We start from the raw sequence: 17,656 nt of genomic DNA on the forward strand, positions 1-17,656 counted from the left end.
ATCTTTGTTGATGTAGCTTTAAGCTTTATCCGTTTCGGCAACAGTCCCATAACGACGCTAGATGATTCAGCTCGGACGCATGGAGGCTGCTAATGTGGTCGTTCTGATTACTTGAAATGTACCAAGTCCGTCGACTTCTTTCCTGTGCAATCATTCTCGCTCGCTTGCATCTTCTGCCAATGCTTTCCGTCTCTAATGCTCTTTAGTCATCGGGTACATGTGTATTCTCTTAAGTTCCTATACATTTAGACACACATATTATTATTATTATTATTTAATTTTTTTAATCTAGGTATCCAGCTCTTCGAACCAACTAATCTTGGAGGAGACTGATTTGATCCTATAGAAATTTTCCACCGACCACTAGGATAAATCGGGAAGAGCTAATAAAAACTCATCCAAATGACCAACATTCTTAGGCCTACTTCTCCTGAAGGAAAAATCCCTTGTAGTGCGCCATAACTAACACTCAAACCTTAGATCTCTTGGTTATCTATTGAAGTAGACACACATATTAGAATACAACCAGAATCTAAATTAAATTTATTTGACAATATATCAAAACATCACTAGTGATTCTAATATTTTCTCCCTCTTTAATATTCATCAAACTAAGTTTAAATTAGGGTAAATAAAACAAGTATGATACAAAGTTAAATATCCCTAACTCCCTCTGCATTTATGTCTAATTTCCATTTCTCCCCATTTGACAAAAAACAAAAAAAAAACAAAAGATTAGAGAAAAAAAAGCTTAAAATTTCTTGTTTGGAAATCTGCTAAAAAATATTTACAAATTTAAAAAAATTCTAAATTATTTATCAAGTGTAAAACTCAATATTTTCTATCACATAAATATAATTTTAATAGAAAATTATTTTCCATTATTTTTGTAGTTTCAATATATATATTTTTCTAAAAACTAATTTTAGCAAAATTTATAAATGTCAAAAAAAAATCATGAAATTTTAGATACAGATAGAAAACATGCTTTATTTTCATAAAAAATAGTTTGCATAAAATTTTAAACATAATATTTAGAAAATAAAATTTTTTGATTTCATGCAGGCATATCGAGTAAACCATGTATTCAAAAATATTTCTTTTTATGGTTAACTATTCTAAAATCTTTCTAAGTAGTCAAATTTATTTATATTGGATTTATCAAATATTTTTGTAGAATATTTTTTTTTGATATTTTTCTAATTTAGTTCTAGGATATCTAAAATTATATTTTAGTCCTCCATACCCTAATCCTTGTCAACTAAATTTTATTCTTTGGTAAGACCATATTAAAATTATTTGAACCAATGGAAATTTTTTATAATGCTAATTTTTGAGTCTCTATTTGTTCTATTAAATTTTAATTTCCATTCAATATTTTCACAAATTCTTCCTTGAACAAGAAATTTTCAATTTATTTTCTAAGCCAATTTTTATCTTGTGCAATTCTATATGCTTAGTTCTTAGTTTGCATAGTGAACTAAAAAGCATTTCAATAGCATTTTATAACTACTGAGGGAAGATGTCTTACCTCACTTACTATGTCAGACTTGTAGGTTGATGCTCCCCTTTCACTATTGCTCTTTTCACTTGATGATGAATTATCTGACTCTTATTCTTGGTGAGCTGCCATCAATGCAAGACTAGCTATGTACTCAGTTTATGAATCCTCTGAAGATTAAGTATCACTCCATGTTACTTTCATAATTGTTTCTTTGGACTTCGCGTTATCTTTGTCCTTCTCTTTGGATTTTTTCTTGAGTTTAGGGTAGTTGTCCTGATCCTTCTCATCATAGTTGAAGCACCTTACCTTTCATTTTTTACTTCTTATTTAATAGATTTGATGCTTGTCTCATGTCAAAATTGTTAGTTTTAAAAAATCTTTTCATTTTTATTGCCAAGTACGCTTGTTCATCTCCATCTATTGACGACTCTGAATCTGACTCGCTCTACTTTGCTTTTAGAGCTATGCTATGATTTGTCTTCTCTATTTCTCTTATACCTACACATCTAGATTTATGTAATTCCATGATAGTAGGAGTCAACCAGTGACATCCACTCTTGTATCCATGATAATGCATTTAGTGAATATCTCAACATGTCTCTATTAGACTCTATTTCCTTGAGATTGTTCAGGCCGATGAGAATCTTTTTCATTCTGGAATGTAGTTGAACCATCTTTTTCCTCTTTTCCAATCGGAGGTTGCTAAGTTGTAGGCTTCTCAGTAGATCTCTCTTTACTAATTTTGCTTCTAAGGTTCCTTCGTAAAATTCTAGGAGTTTTTCCTAGAGTTCTTTTGCTGAATTGTACTTATCAATTCTATTCAACTCCTGCAAGAGTAATACATGATGTGCGTAGGTTATATATATATTTCTAAGTATTCTTTAACATACATATGCTTATATTTCATGAATATAATCTATGTTTATTGCATCCAATTTTATTATTATAGCATACTTTTATCTTATTTTATTCGGAGATATGCTCTTTGTATGTTTTAATTGACATGACACCATTTAGAGCAAAAATGGAGCAAAGATACACATTGAAGCAATTTTTGAAAATTCAGCAACCTGGCTGTGCCCCTTGGAATGATCATGTACCCTCTCCTAAAGTAAAGCATGGGTAGGTCGTGCTTGAAGGCACGACCATGCCTCCCACCAATAGCCATTTGAGGTGCTACCGTGTGAAATCATACAGCCCTGCTCCCTTCCAGAGTAGAATTAGGGTCAGGCCGTGCTAGGTTTCCTGAGCCGAATCAGGGGTTGGCCATGCGTGGTGGAGAAAACAAGGGGGGGTTATGTCGTACAAAAACAGGGTTGTGTGTAATCCTAGGCAGACTATAGACTAATTTTGAAATGACTATGACTTTGTGCTCGGTTAGAATTATGGGCTATTCTTGATACCAAAATATATGTAACTTCAAGATTTACAATTTTTATTCAGAGTGCAACAGAAGATAATATGGTCTAACCATGCTAAAAGGCACAGTCATGTCTCCCATCCACGACCGCGTCATACCTGTTGAGACCGTTAGGCCGGCTAGAAGGGGGGTTGAATAGCCCTTGCACAAAATCAAATAAAACCTTTCTCGGACAAATAACTTAATTAAAGTAACTCTTGCATAAAAATAAATAAAAGAACTAAAAAGATGAGGCTCACAGATTTACTTGGTTATAACTGGGGAGGTTGTTAATCCAAGACAGATGAAAAGTGTACTAAAAATCTCCTCTGGGCAGAGAAGCCTCTTATAACATTCAAAGCTCACAAATGACGAAGCTAAATGCTTACAAACTCAAGCACAAGTGTTGTATTGGATCTTTCTTGTTCTATTTAGCTTCTTGGACCAAGACTATATTTATAGCCTTGGTCGGGGCGCCTGGAAGGGGATAAAACTTTATCCTCTTCGTAATGGATTACTGTCAAGCGTGATCTAGTCAATATCGCATTCCGGGCGCTCGGACTGGTCCAGGCGCTCAAACTGATTTTGGGCGCCCGAACTAATTCTGGGCGCTCAGACCCTTAAAGTCAACAATGTTGACTTTTTCAATTTGGGCTCTCTGCTCCGGTACTGCTCGCCTCAGTCCGGGTCTTCCACTCCGGCTCCGCTTGCTTGAGTGATTTCAGCTAACTGAAATAAGGCTCACCTGAACCTAATTTCGGCCTTCTCCTCGAGCAACCTTCCGCTCCGGTTTCTCGTCCCTCAGAATTGTCGCATGCTTCATTCTCGTCCACCAGTGTACTCTTCCGCAGCTTCGCCCCTCGAATGCACCGAGCCCGTTGGTTCTCTCCTGTGCCGACCTTCTCGTTAGCTGCGTCTTTTGCTCCCCGAGCAATCTTCCGTTCCAACTTCTCATCCCTCGAAAACATCGCACGCTCCCTTCTCATCCGTCGGTGTACTCTTCCGCAACACCTCGTCCCTCAGATGCACCGAGCCCATCGGTTCTCTCCCGTGTCGTTCTTCTCGCTAGTTGTGTCTTTTGCTCGACTTCCTGTGCTCCTAAGTTCCTGCACACTTAAACACAGGGATCAAAACCAACAGGACCTAACTTATCTTGTTTGATCACATTAAAATAACCTTGGAGTTTCAACAATCTTTCCCTTTTTGATGTGAGTAATCCAAGTTAAGGTAGGGTAAACAAATAAAGTTAAAGAAAAAATAAATTTTGCAATAAAGCACAAAAAGTAGAAAAGTAGGAAATTTGATTTTGGAAATTTGACTTTTAAGCTACCTCCCCCTAGACTTAGTCTTTTTCTTCTCCCCATTTGATCACATAAAAATTGGGGTTCCATAAAAATCTAAGGGTAATTCAAAAAATTAGTTTTGAAGTTTTAAGTGTTGCAGAAAAATTTCTAAGTAAAAAATTTTCTAAGTTGTTTTTTTTTAAAAAATATGCAACTTATAAAATAAATTTTGGTAAGGCAAAGTTTATATAATAACTTCAAAACTTTAAGTTAAACAAATGAGAAAATTTTCTAAGTTAAACAAATTTGCAGAAAAAATTTGAAAATTTTTAAAAAATTGAGTAACTATTTTAAAGCATTATCTAATTTCAAATTTCAATTTAATACTTTATCAGTTAGTCAATTAAACAATTTATTTTGTTAATTGACTTCTAGGCTGTGGCGAGGCACTAGGACTTCTTGGTTATTGGATCATCAACCACTTCTAGACAAAGCCTCTTAATGAAATTCAACCGTTTAATTTTTTTCGCTGAAAAGCGCTATGTCTAAATTAAAGTTCAAGTTAAACAAGACTTTGGAATCCAATATAGGTTACTTCCTACAAGATTAACCAAGAATTTCTTAGCAATATATTTCTTTGAAATTCTTCTTATTTGCCCCTTATAGTATCTAAGGTACCAATTTAATCCATAGAATTTTTTAATATGTTGATTATCTGAGCATGCATGATTTTTCAAAATATCTATTTGTATTTTTAAATTATCATTTTCTAATTTTAATTTATTATTTTATAATTCTAATCTTTTAAAATCTTCTAACAAACAAGATTTATCTAAAATAATTTCAACTTTTTATTCTCTTTTTCTAGCATGTAACCATCTTTGGTTAATAATTTAACAAATTTAAACATTTGGTCAGGTGGTAAAGACCGTACCCGACTTATCTTGTCGTTTTCTGATCCTCCCTCTGTAGAGCTGCTTTCCTCCGACGTTGGTCCCCCTTCATCAATGCTTTCGATGCTCATTGAGGAAGAGCTGACTTCATCTTCTGGTAGACACTCGGCTATGAGAGCTGTTCCGGCAATTTCCTCGTTTTCAGATTCTGATGACGATGCAGTGTCCATCGAGGAGTTGGAATCAGCTTCAATTGGTTCTTCGGAGAGCTTTAAGAACTTTTCCCAAAGTTCTTTTTCACTTTAGTAGTTGCTGATTCTGTCGAGATCTTTATCTGGAAGTACACTTAAAAGATGAAATTCAGCCTTACCATTTGACATAAAATTGTCACACTGCTTTTTGGTCTAGAGGCATTTTTCGATTTCTTCTCCGTTCGTATTCTTTGGTGCTTCATAACCATATTTCATTATTAATAAAATATTAAAATCTATTTTAAGAAATACCTCCATTTGTCGCTTCCAAAACGTGAACTCCCTCTCAAACGTTGGTGGGTAGATGTTAGCTCCGGCCATCTTATTGCTTCAGTCGGCGGTTAGTCCTTCTGAGGCGTCCTGGCTCTGATACCACGTGTTGGAACCGTTGGGATGACTAGAAGGGGGGTTGAATAGCCCTTGTACAAAAGCAAACAAAACCTTTTTGGACAAATAACTTGATTAAAGTAACACTTGCATAAGAATAAATAAAAGAACTAAAAATATGAGGCTCACATATTTACTTGGTTACAACCGGGGAGGTTGTTAATCCAAGACAGATGAAAAGCACACTAAAAAACCTCTTTTGGGCGGAGAAGTCTCTTACATCATTCAAAGCTAACAAATGACGAAGCTAAATTCTTACAAACTCAAGCACAAGTGTTGTATTAGATCTTTCTTGTTCTATTTAGCTTCTTGGACCAAGGCTATATTTATAGCCTTGGTCGGGGCGCCTGGAAGGGTTACAGGCATCTGGAAGGGTTTCAGGCACCTGGAAGGGGATAAAACTTTATCCCCTTCGTAACGGATCACGGTCAAACGTTATCTGGTCAATATCGCATTCCGGGCGCTCAAACTGATTTCAGGCACTCAAAAGGGTTCTGGGCGCTCGGAATGGTCGGGGCGCCCGGACCCTTAAAGTCAACAACATTGACTTTTTCGGTCCGGGCTCTCTGCTCCGGTGCTGCTCGCCTTGGTCCGGGTCTTCCGCTCCAGCTCCACTCACTTGGGTGATTTTAGCCAACCAAAATAAGAGTCACCCAAACCCAATTTTGGCATTCTCCTCGAGCAATCTTCTGCTCTGGCTTCTCGTCCCTTGGAATCGTCACATGCTTCCTTCTCGCCCGCCAGTGTACTCTTCCGCAGCTTTGTCCCTCGGATGCATCGAGCCCGTCGGCTCTCTCTCGTGCCGACCTTCTCACTAGCTGCATCTTTTGCTCCCCGAGCAATCTTCCGCTCCAACTTCTTGTCCCTTGGAAACATTGCACGCTCCCTTCTCGTCCGCCGGTGTACTCTTCTGCAACACCTCGTCCCTCAGACGCATCGAGCTCGTCGACTCTCTGCTGTGTCGTCCTTCTCGCTAGTTGTGTTTTTTGCTCGACTTCCTGTGCTCCTAAGTTCTTGCACACTTAGACACAGGGTTCAAAACTAATAGGACATGACTTATCTTATTTGATCACATCAAAACAACCTTGGGGCTCCAACAATACCCTTTGCCCAGGCTGCAGATCAAACTTTAAACCACCATAACTTTCGAATCGGTTAGACCCTTGATTCTATCAAAATATCAAAATGTAGATAATTTTAAGATCTATAACTTTTTTTTTTAGGTGAAACATGAGAAAACTAGGTTTAAGAGGTGGAAAACTTATTTTGATAGAGCCCTATAAACCTGGCAGATCTAGACAGTTTTGAGGAGGTATAAAAGGATAAGAAACTCATTCTTTGACTCATCTTTAGCTTGGGGCTCTGCGCCTTTCCTTGGAGAAGGGTTCTTCCCTATTAGGGGAATCCTAGAGCTTCCATCTCTGCCGATCTTCATCATTTGTCCACCTCCAGAGCAAGGGAACACCTCCAAAGACGTCGAACTTCAAGGATAAACACTCTCTTCTCTCTATTTCCATATATTGAGTTGTAATTTGCTACTTTCATTATCTTTTGATTATATTCTCTTATAATAGAGTAGATCCTCCCCTTTCTAGAATGTAGGAACTAATTGTGATGTTTTAATTGATGTATGAACTATATATATATATATATAGTGATATCCCTTTAATCGGACATTTAGAGTATTGCCTCGAAAGTGAGGATAATTCTCCACAAGGAAGCATCTAATTAAGCTTAATGGGTTATCTCTAATCCTATGTTAATAAGTGTCTTGTCTTATCTAGCAATTGTATGACTAGGAGGTCCCAACAACAAGGGTATCTCTTTATTCGGGCTTGCTAGGTTACCTCTTCTACTTAGTGTCATCGGATACTAGTAGGGGTTGCACTCTAACATGACCATTGTAGGGTAGTGTTGGTATTTAATTATACTTCCTACATGTGCATAAGAATGGAGGTAAGGAGATGAACAATGCATTGAGATATTAGCTAGAATCATAGTGAAATCGAACTCCTAGAATCATTCCCCAACCAACTCTCTTTCTTTGTTCACTTGCACTTACACTCTTTCCCTCTCACTTCTCTCTCTTCTCTCAATTTCTCTCTCTCGAGGGTGTGTGTGTTAAAGTGTATACTAAAAGCCTAGCTTTTGTAAACATTTATTTGTTGAAATAAAAGAATCATATTGGTCAATATCTACATTTATTTGTTAAATGTAATTGTTCAATTAATTTATATAGTAGACAACATGGTATGTGGTGTCACACACAGAAGATCCTGTTGTCAGTTCTTTATAAATTATAAACAATTGCTCGCAACTAAGATAGAAAGGAACAAACTATTAGAATAGTTGTAGTGTAATTAAGTATTAGTTTATCTTGACTAATAAATTACACTGGTACACTCTAAGGCTACGTTTGGTTGGGTGTAATGTAATCTAGCTTGTAATGTAATCAAATTTGTAATGTAATGTAATGTAATTTTGATTACATTACTACGTTTGGTAATGTAATGTATGTAATCTTTGATTACAAAGGTGATTACATTCTTTTGTTTGGTGTCCATTATTTTTTATAAGAAATGTAATTCATATTATTATAAAATGATAAAAATATCCTGTGACCTCTATCGGCGGTCGCCACACCTCTGTCGGAGTTTGCGGCAGCCATCAGCAACCAGTTGCCGCCGCCACCGTCGGTCGCCGCAGCGTCTTCGCCAATCGGCGGCGATGGGCGACGGCAGGCGAGCGACCGGCGACCGACGGCGGTCGACAACAGACTAGGGGTATATTCGGCATTTAAACTTTGGTGAAACAATGACCTCGTAATGTAATCGGATTACATAGCATTTGCTTTGTAATCCAGATTACAAATCTTCACTACCTTTTGTAATCCAGATTACATTACATTACAAGTTTTAAATCAAACCAAACAAAATAATCGACTTTGTAATGTAATCTGGATTATATTACAAGGTAGATTACAGGCTACCAAACGCAGCCTAAGTGTATTGAGTAGAATCATTTAGGTAAGTTCTGTTTGTATTGATTTAGTAAAAGAACTAGACCTTAGTTATTATGGAAGTGTGTGCTCTTAATCCTAATATAATAACAAACACATATATTTAATATTTATTTCTTTAACTTATCAAAGGGTGAGGTTTAGCTCGATAAATCAATATGCCCGATAAGTTGGGAAATGGTATTACTTATAGTGTGTGTTGTTGATTATAGAAGGAATCTATGTCCTAGTTATCTAGGTTGAGAATGTCCCCAAGAGGAGCTCATAAGGATTGTCATATTAAACCCTGCAGGTGGACTTAGTCTGACATGACAATGAAGTTGAGTGGTACTACTCTTGGAGCTAGATATTAATTAAGTGAGTTGTCAGTAACTTACTTAATTAGTGGACATTCGTAATTTTAAACACAAGGAGACTAACACACTCATGATAAGAAGAAACCCATAATGTAATTTGAGATTGGTGCAGTAGTGCGATAATAACTCTCTAGTGGAATGAGTTATTATCGATGAACTTGAGTTGTGTGTTCGGGGCGAGCACGGGATACTCAAGCTCATCGGAAGGCCAAAATCAATTTCTCCTCTAGGTCTCTGTCGTAACCTCATTATAGCCTCAAGTCCATCCAAATGTAAGGCCCTTCTTGGTGTATAAGAAGGGGGCCAGTCCAATGCTTAGTGACCAAGCAAGGGCCGGTCACATCCTCTTCTATAGGGGTCGACCCTATTACTTGGTGTTCAAGCATGTAGGGGCTGACCACAATATTCAAACAAGGAGGGTTGTTTTGAATTTTTAAAATCTTCTCTTTGTAGAAAACTATAAATTTTAAAAGAAAGATTTTAATTTTAAAAACTTTCCTTATTTGAATTTGGCCACATGTTTTAAAAGAAAGTTTGAAAGATTTTAAAACATTCCTTTTTTAACCATCCTCATGGTTTTAGAAAAAAAGGAAGATAAGTTTTAAAATTTAAATTTTCTATCACCATGTTAAAAAAGAAAATTTTATAAGAGAAGTTTTAAATTTTAAAACATGGTTTTAATTTTTAGAACTTTCCTTTTTTAACTCCTACTTTAGGAAAGAGAGCTTGTAAAATTTTATAAGAGTTTTTCTTCTTATAAAATTTTATAAAAAAAATAATAATATTCCTTTCCTCTTATGGGGGCCGGCCACCCTTGCTTGGTGCCCAAGCAAGGTGGCCGACTATGTTTAAAAAAATAAAATCATCAAATTTATTTTTGATGATTGATTCAATCAAGAGGAAAGAAAAGGAAAATTAAAAGGGAAAAGGAAAAGCTAGAGGAAGATTTTAATTTTTGTAAAAATTCTTCCCTTATTTGCCTTGGGCAAGTATTATAAAAGAAGGGGTGATGAGGCTTCATGAGATACAACAATTCTTATTCTTTTGGTGGAGTCTCTCTAGGTGGCCGACCCTCCCTCTCCCCTTCTCTTTTCCCTTTTGCTCTCTTCTCCTTGGTGATGGTGGTGGCCGAATTCTAGAGGAGGAGGAAGAAGTCTTTGGGTGGTGTTCATCTTGGAGGATCGTCGCCCACACGACGTCCAAGGCGATGCGAGGAATACGGCAGAAGATCTCGAGGTCATTAGCATACAAAAAGAATGTATAATTAGCAATTGTTTTCCGTATCATGCTAGTTATTTCTTTTTGTAAGAATTCCAAACACAAGAGGCATTAGATCTAGTTTTTCGAGTTTATGTTTTCTTCATTTTTGAATTTGTGATTCGATTGTTCTTTTTGGTTAACCTAGAGTTATTTAAGGAAATTAAATAGTAGCTTTCCTTAAAAGGCTTTGTCTAGGCGGTGGTGGTTGCTCCTATATCCAAGAAGGCCATGTACCTCGCCATGCAGTTCTAAAAGCTAATTTTAGAAATTAATATTTAATGAAATTAATAACATAGGTGGATTTGAATCAATAGTGTTAAGTTTCGCTTGTGATTCAAATCTAAACCATTAAGAACATATAAGTTAAATTTGGAATAAATGATGTTAAGTTCCGTCTGCGATTACTAATTTAACTTCTAAAGAACACAATAGGTTATTTAAGGAAAGGTTCGACACTTGTACAAAAAATTTTTGTATAGTGGAATCGGTACGTTTTCCTAGGACTAACCAACAATTGGTATCAGAGCTAGGGTTTGCCTCTGTGTGTTTTGGTTTTTAAATTAATTATACACATGTCATACATAATTTAGGCAGGATAATAGTAGGATGTGCTAACTTTGTGGTTGCATGCTCCAACTATTATGACATTTAGATATTGTGTGTAATTGGATCCTTAGACATGTCAAGAGCATTATTTTGTGTGCATGATTGTATGTATGAAATACAACAGGAGCTGTATTATTTTTAGAATTTTATTTTTGTTCGATCTAGAATACATGTACATTCCTTTATGGAATATAGGATCGATATATGTAAAATTCTATATTTGTCGCGGATCGGATGCTTGCAAGGCGTGGTACTTTTGGAGGACCAGAGACGCAGCCGAATAAGAAGCAAGATGGATGCGACGACTCGACCCGATAGCGGTGACTAAAGATGGCAGCAGCTAAGGTTGGAGCATATTAAAGACAGTGATGGAAAAAGCCATAATAATTGGAAAATAAATTTCTATATTTATTGCTTTTATTTACTGTGATGTGTATGTATGCATGTGATGTATGCTAGGATAGTTTAAAATTCCTCACTTTAAATAACTAAGTGGGAGAGGGATTTATTTTAATAAATTCCATGGTCTCCATTACTGGTTTGTAAGTGATGCAAACAAACTTGCGCGTTGCCTCTGAGTGCCTTCCTCCATATCGGATGAGTTTGTTTGTGGATCACTAGATCAAACTTCCATTTAGGATGACTATAGGAAATTAATTAAGAGCGTGTGATCTTCCCCATCGGAAGGGGCACAATCTTATTAATGGACTTAGTGTCAAGTAATGGTATACACTTACGCACGTCTAATAGTATCCTCCTTATCGGAGCCACTGCTATTATTTGTGTGACCAAAGGAAAATCAATTATTAATTTGTCAAAAAGATAAGTTGACAAGATAATAAAATTAAAACCCCCTCTTACAAATGTCGAGTTTTTGTATACATCCACACTATCATGGCATACAAAATTCACGGTGTATGAGGTAATTTTATTTGTCAGGATGACAAGAAAATAAAATTAATGAGAAAAACTCCTCTTACAAATGTTTGGTTTTGTATACATCCACACTATCGTGGCATACAAAATTCACGGTATTTGAGGTAATTTTATTTGTCATAAACATTTATTGACAAGATAATTAATGGGTAAAACCCTCCTCTTACAAATGTTCGAATTTGTATACGTCCACACTATCGTGGCATGCAAAATTTCCGGTGTTTGAGGTGTTAGTGAATTTAAATAATATTGTTTGAGGAATCAATGTTATTTTAAATTCAAAGTTTTGACCAAAATATTTGATCAAAGATAGACCAACTATTAATTTTATTTGTCATGAAGTTAGGATGACGAGATAATAAAATTAATGGACAAAATCTCCTTTTTGAATTTGTATACGTCCACACTATCGTGTCATACAAAATTCATGGGAATTTTAAAGTGTTGGTCTTGACCAAATATTTTTGTGATTCTTAGAATTTTAAATGTTTGTCAATTCCCTAGTTGTTATACTATAGAAAAGACTTAGTAGTCCCAATTATAATAATTGGAAATAGGACTTGGACATTAAGGCAGACTGTCCTCTTAGAACTGAGAACAATATAGGTGTATTTAATTCATTAGTTGTTAAAACATGTTTAGTGGTGTTATCTACCGGTACCTGGTGTGTAGATACGGGAGCCACTGATCATGGTTGCAATTCATTGCAGGGGTTCCAGGAAACCCAACAACTATATGAAAGGGAAATCACCGTCCATATGGGCACTACTGCAAAAGTAGCAGCTATTGTAGTGGGAGATGTTTAGGAATAAAAAGTGGATTTTGAGAAAATTATCTTTACATACCAAGTTTAGAAAGAACCTGATTTCGGTTTCTAAACTATCAAAGAATAGATATTCTGTCTATTTTGATAACAAACTTGTTATCAAGAAAAATAGGGAAGTTAATAGTGGGAGATGTTTAGGAATAAAAAGTGGATTTTGAGAAAATTGTCTTTACATACCAAGTTTAGAAAGAACCTGATTTCGGTTTCTAAACTATCAAAGAATAGATATTCTGTCTATTTTGATAACAAACTTGTTATCAAGAAAAATAGGGAAGTTATTTGTTCTGGTACGTTGGTTGATAATTTATAATCCAATAACTCCCACGATGTAATAAATGGAAATTAATAACACATCTTCTAACTTTAATAAGAGAAAGTAACCTTCGGAAATGAACCAATCATATTTTTGGCATCTAAGGCTAGGTTATATTAACTTGAGTAGGATTCAAAGGATAATAACTAATGAACTCTTGGGTTCATTGGTAGTGGAAATCTTTCCAACCTGTGAGTCTTACTTGGAAGGAAAAATAACCAAAAAGCTTTTAAAGGGGTATGGAGCCAAAGATATGTTGAATTGGTTCATTCTGATTTGTGTAGACCTTTGACTATCCAAGCAAGAGGTTGTTTCGAATATTTCGTCTCTTTTATATATGACTATTCGAGAGAAGGATACATTTACTTGACGCGCCACAAGTCTAAGTGCTTTGATTAGTTCAAAGAGTACTAGGCTGATATGGAATAACGTCAAAGTAAAAGTATCAAGACAATACGGTGAAATCATAGTAACCAGTACCTCTTAGGAGAGTTAAGGAGTCACTTATCAGAAGTCGAGATTTAATCCTAACTAACTACACCTGGTACACCCCAACAGAATGGTGTAGTAGAAAGAAGGTATAAAGGCTCTTATGGAATAATTAGATCGATGATGAGTTATTCAGAAAATTACCAAATTCATTTTAAGGATATACACTGGAAACGGAAGTAAACATAGTATTTTCTAAGTCATAACTCTCTACTCCCATAGAATTGTAGAATGTGCGTAAATCTAGTCTGAAGCATATTCAGATTTGGGTGGTCTAGCACATGCGAGGAACTGATAAGTTGGACATGAGTTCACTTGTTTGAGAGTTATCCTAGAAAAACGAAAAGACGTTTATAGTCCTTAAAATCGGAAGGTAATTGTTGGCACCAATGCCCGATTTTAGAAAATGACTATACTATGAACCACAAGTCCATGAGTAAAAATTGTTTTTAAGGAAATTAAAGGACACGTCTAATCTAGTATCAACTGTACAAGATGAAATATCACAAGAAACTGCAACACGTGTCACACATGATACACAACCACCGACAGTGCCTCGTCGTAGTGGGAGGGTTATTACGCAACCTGAGAGATTCATGTTTTTGGGAGAGTCTTCAGATTTGATCCCGGACAAACATGAACCTGATCCCCGGACATATGACGAAGCACTCCAAGATATAGATGCAATATCTTGGCAAAAGACAATGAATTCTGATATAGAATCTATGTATTCTAATAAGGTCTGGGAGCTTGTAGAACTACCTTAAGGAGACTAGTATGACCAATTTGACTAAGAATTCTTCATATAGTTGGATAGGAGAGGAAGGAGTTATCAAAGAGACGAGCTTTGGATGAGACATGATGCACATGGATTGTCTCTTAGGCAACAAGGCCAATTGATCAACCTTCTTCTTAGCTTTCTTGAGAATAGCTTGAACTTGCTATTGTGACAATTGGAGAATCGATTGATTGATAGAAGATGAAGGTTGAATTTTTTTTTTCCTGCCTCATCGCGTGGTCACACAAGGGGGTTGTTGGATAAGGAGAAAACAGAAGAAAAATTGGGATTCTACTAACCGATATTAAGAATAATTGAGAATACACGATCTTTTATAGGCCAAAGGGATTATAAAGGAAGTGGGAATATTAAATATTTCAGATTTTTTTTTAAAATTTGAAAACAAAGGTTGTGAAAGTAGGAAGAATAAGCGCTAAAAGGTAAATTTATTGGAAGACATTATGGCATCATCTATTTTAAGGAAAGTTATCCCTAGAAGTAACCTTGAAAAGACCAATTTAACTAAGGATTTTAAAAATCTTAAGAAAGTCACTAAGGTCACAAGGGAAGTTCTCCCTAGAGTTGACCTTAAGGAGACTAGTATAACCAAGGCTTCTAAGAAGCCTAGGAAGGTCATTAGGAAGGTAACTAGGAAAGTTATTCTTAGTGAATACCTAGTACACCCAAGGAGCACCAATAGGTTTTGAGTTCTTAAGAGTGTGTTCTCTACACCGTAATATGTTTAGAGAGTATCAACTTTAATTGAAAGGATAGTTAACCCAACCATTAATGAAATTGACACTTTGAGGGCATTTTCAATGTATTGTTACACCTTGAAAATGAGAAATTAATGTTTACTCTATGGAAGAGTAAAATATGCCAAAAGTTAAAGATTTGGACTTAATTAAAATTAACACAAATAGTATAAATCAAAGAAATATCAAGTTGGGATTTTTAGCATTTTCTTGGGAGATGAGGGCAACCTATGATTATTTTTGGTATAACAAATAGATTAAGTATAGAGACAGTTAGATAGATATCTAGGTTTTTTTTTTGTTTCTATGCTTTGCACATGACATGTGATCATATCACGCATGCATCTTACCATGATATTTTGATACATTCATACATGCAATCATGTCACTTATGATAGATCTATAATTTATTCTTAGAATTTATTTTGATAAATATGTATGTGGTATATGCCATGATCATTATCATGCACTACTTTAATTCCTTATAATTAAGGATAATGACATTTATTATCTAGTGACATCATAGGTGGATAATCGAAACCTAAAATGTCTAGTTAGAAATGCATGATCCCTTAGATTAGGGAAAACCAATATCTATATCTCATAAGCACTATAAGTTGACTTTTATGTGTTTGAATACACATTAGATATAAGTGAAATGCTAGAAGGATGGACAAAACTCAAGTTGTTGATTTAGTGCATCTTTTTGAGTTTTGAGTTCATCAAAACACATAGATTTTGTGTTATCCAATCATCGGAAAAGCTAGTGTACAAATCATGTGCATTTAGCCAAGGAACATGGTTGGAAATTATGTTTTGAAAAATATTTCAAAGAGGCTTTGGAAAACCTTGGTGAAGGCTATATTTTGATAGTAATCACTATTGAATAGTTAGAAACAAACTTGAGAGAAATATTGAAGTTTTCAATGATTTCCAATTATGTGACAAATTTTAAAAATGGGGGTTATTTTCATAGAAAATTATTTTTTCCTGATAGTATATGACATAAGTAATGTCTATCCAAAGCTTCATGATTTTTTAGAATTTTATAGAATTATTTATGTATTTCTAAAATTTAGTTTGAAATCAAAATAAAAAATTCAGTTATGGTAAACAATTGGATCAATCGATTATCACACCTCAATCGATTAGGACAATTGATTGGATTAAATTTCTACGAGCATAAAGGCTCACGAAATCTATCAAGTGATCAATTAAGGGGCACTAATTGATTAGGGAAATCAATTAGCACTATGATAATTAATTGAAATCCAATTTCAATCGATTTAGAGAGGTTGTAATCGATTGGTAGCTGAAATTAATTGATTAAGGAGTTTGATTTTAATTTAAATAGTCTAATTTCAATCTATGAGGCCATGTTTAGTCAAGTTAACCATCCCTAACCCTATGGAATGTATTTATAAGTATTTAAGGGAAGTTTTCTTGATGAAAACAAGAATGAAATGGTTAAGAAAGACTAACTTGGAGTTTAGGAGGAAGTTTAGTTTTAAAGTTAAATTTTGAACCTCAATACTTCAATTTTGAGTTTCCTAAAGGTTTAAAAATTATAAATCATTGTTGGTATAATGATAAAAGTTTGGAGCATATTTTGAATGAGAGTTTCTCCTTAAAAACATGATTTAGATTTTTTTGACAAGGACACAATGCAAGTTTTTAAAAAGAAGTTCAGTTTTCTTGTTTAACTATTTTTGAAAATAAACCTTATTTGAAAAAGCAAGTTCAAATATTTTTGAATAAGTTTTTGAAAAAAGTACTTTTAACTAAGTTCTTACCAAAACCTTTATAAAGCTAAAGTACTTAACTAAAACTTTTATCAAAATTTTTTTTAAGCTAAGTACTTAACTAAGTTTTTTATCAATTTTTTTTAAAAGCTAAGTACTTAACTAAGTTTTGATAAAGCTAAGTATTTGATAAAGTTTCTTTTTAAAAGAATTCATCTTCTTAGCTAAGTTTTTTTTTTACAAGGAATTCTTTTTAAACTTAAATATTTTATCAAAATCTTTTTCAAACCTAAGTGTTTATCAAAATCTTATAAAAGCTAAGTATTTTCAAAGCATTTCTAATTTAGCTAGGTGTTTTTCAAATCAATTATTTTCAAAAACAAAGTTTAGCTAAGTTTCTTTTCAAAATCTAAGTGATTTTCAACTCTTAAAAATTAGCTGAGTTTCTTTTTGCTACCTTTCAGGGGGAGCTTAAAGTTAAACATTTTCCTATCTTTACATGTTAAACAACCTTTTCTCTACTTATTTTCTTTTTGATATATGTCAAAGGAGGAGAGAGAGGTTAAAATTAAGTAAAACATAATTTTTGTGAAAGGGGGAGCATAAGGAAGTTTTTTTTTACAAATTATTGTATTTATGCTCATGCTAAAATTCTTTAATTATTGTTATATTTTACTTAACTTTGAACCAGATTGTCATAATAAAAAAGGGGATGATTGTTGGTGCGAGAAGCACCAGATGATCGAACCTGTGTATTGATTATGTCAAAGATTCAAAGTTAAGGTTATTTGTGTAGGACCGTTGGGCCGGCTAGAAGGGGGGTTGAATAACCTAAAAAAAAATAACAAAGACCCTTCTC

This window comes from Zingiber officinale, chromosome 1A (genome assembly GCF_018446385.1).
Source record: "Zingiber officinale cultivar Zhangliang chromosome 1A, Zo_v1.1, whole genome shotgun sequence".
Lineage (NCBI taxonomy): Eukaryota > Viridiplantae > Streptophyta > Magnoliopsida > Zingiberales > Zingiberaceae > Zingiber > Zingiber officinale.